This window comes from Seriola lalandi, unplaced genomic scaffold (assembly GCF_002814215.2).
Source record: "Seriola lalandi dorsalis isolate HSWRI2012SDOR001 ecotype SW California unplaced genomic scaffold, Sedor1 jcf7180002049752, whole genome shotgun sequence".
NCBI lineage: Eukaryota > Metazoa > Chordata > Actinopteri > Carangiformes > Carangidae > Seriola > Seriola lalandi.
In genome coordinates, this window is record NW_019520305.1 from 1 (window position 1) to 1,988 (window position 1,988).

General features: G+C 39.2%; 1 pseudogene; it reads left to right on the top strand.

The window, feature by feature from the left end:
- Nucleotides 1-1,105: 1,105 nt before the first annotated feature.
- Nucleotides 1,106-1,988, top strand: part of LOC111648957 (uncharacterized) — an 8,164-nt pseudogene continuing 7,281 nt past the window's right edge.

Consider the following 1,988-nt stretch of genomic DNA (forward strand, 5'->3'; position numbering starts at 1 on the left):
ACACACACACACACACACACACACACACACACACACACACACACACACACACACACACACACACACACACACACACACACACATACACACACACACACACACACACCACCAGGCCACATATAAAGTCTGAGAACTTCTGGAGCCATACTGTTTGTGTTCTGGTCTAGATCACTACCTGAGGTAAGTAGCAGCATGTTCACCACACGGCAGCTAAGGTTAGGAATGTGTACATTAGTGTGTGAAAATACACTGAAAATTATTTCAGAAGGACGCATTGTTTTGTTCTTTGCATTGTCATACTTGAATTGTAAGATTTAAATGCTTCTGCTCCTCTGGCTGAGGTGAGTTCTTCTTCCACATGTTGTCACTGAGTACCTTTATGCAGGATTTGCAGCTCTGCAATGTCAACACTGTCTCGTTCCATCAAACTATCTGGAAAAAGAAAATGTAATGATGACCACCACCCCTCCTGCCTTTGTCTGGGTCTCACTGTCACTGATGAAAATATAACGATATGTTGTTGTTGTTTTTGATGATTAATATGTTGATCAAAGTTGTTTAATCCACCAACACTGATTGAGAAATATGAGCAGGCTACTGGTTATCTTGTTCAGTATAAGTTGCTTTAAGAACTGCATTTTAAAATATCAACTATTCTCTAATTTGAATTTACTGTAAATCTGACCCTTAATATTCAAATATATTTATTTTTTCTGTTACACTAGTATTCAAATCTCTAATGAATATTCAAAGCTCGGTGTTTTAGCTTCACTAATTTATTTATATTATAAATATAATTATCATTCAAAAAGGTACCTTAAACTACGAAGGGACTAAATCATAAAACTCAAAATAAAAATTGTAATAATTCATTATAGCTCTTACTGATATTGTCTTCTGACACAAATGCACTAATCTGAATCAATTTTACTTTTCTTTAAATTTGATGATGCATCTAAAACATCACAGGTATTGTTTATGTTACAGGTGGACTATGCTACCGTTATGTTGATATGTTGGGGGCTCTTAATCAATAATCAATAATTATCAATAATCACTGTAAATATTTTTCTCTTCTTATATCATCCTTTCCAGCCTTCAAGAGATGAACGCGTCATCTGCCAATGTGACCGTGGTTTTACAGTATCGAGACTCCTTCACTAAAGCTGTGACCAAGAATGTTATTGTTGTGGTTCTCAGTATCTCCATCAACTGCATCAATGCAGGCCTCATTTACACCTTCTGCAAACACCAGGTCTGATATGTGAACCAAGCTTTGTGTGTGGCTGATTATTTGCCACGTGGGGCGTGTTGGCGAATCTTGTTTGGTTTTGTCCCAACTAATAAGTACGAAGTCATGTATCCATCATGTCACTGTCAGTTGCAGTCAGCAAGGAAGGGGTGATAGTAATTTTCATTCATCAAAATCACAATTTCAATGAGTTCAAGTTATTTAGCAGTTAGCTAAGTCAGGCAGCTGTTGTGACAGATACTGAGTTGCTGGAAACTATCATTTAACCTTTGAGTATATGATATGTTTCTGTTTCAAGCTTAAAGCTCAGACCTTAAACGTCCAGAGTTTATAAAGGTCTTAAAACCTGGTCTCCTTTCTCATGTCCATTTCTTTCCACCCTCCAGATCTTCTACACCAATCCTCGGTATATCCTTTTCATCCACCTGGTGGTCAACGACATGACGCAAGTGACAGTGAGCATCATCCTGTTTGTCATCAGCTACACCATCTACAAACTCAATGTCTCCATCTGTTGCATCTTCATCCTTTTTGCTCTGTTCACCACTGAAAACACCCCCCTGAACCTGGCCTGCATGGCGGTGGAGTGCTACATCGCCATCTGCGTCCCCCTTCGCCACATGCGGATCTGCACCGTCAAGAGGACTTTGATGCTGATTGGTTTAATCTGGACGACCAGCATGTTGTCTGTTCTCCCTGATCTCTTCATCACCTTGGCCACAGAACCACTGGACTT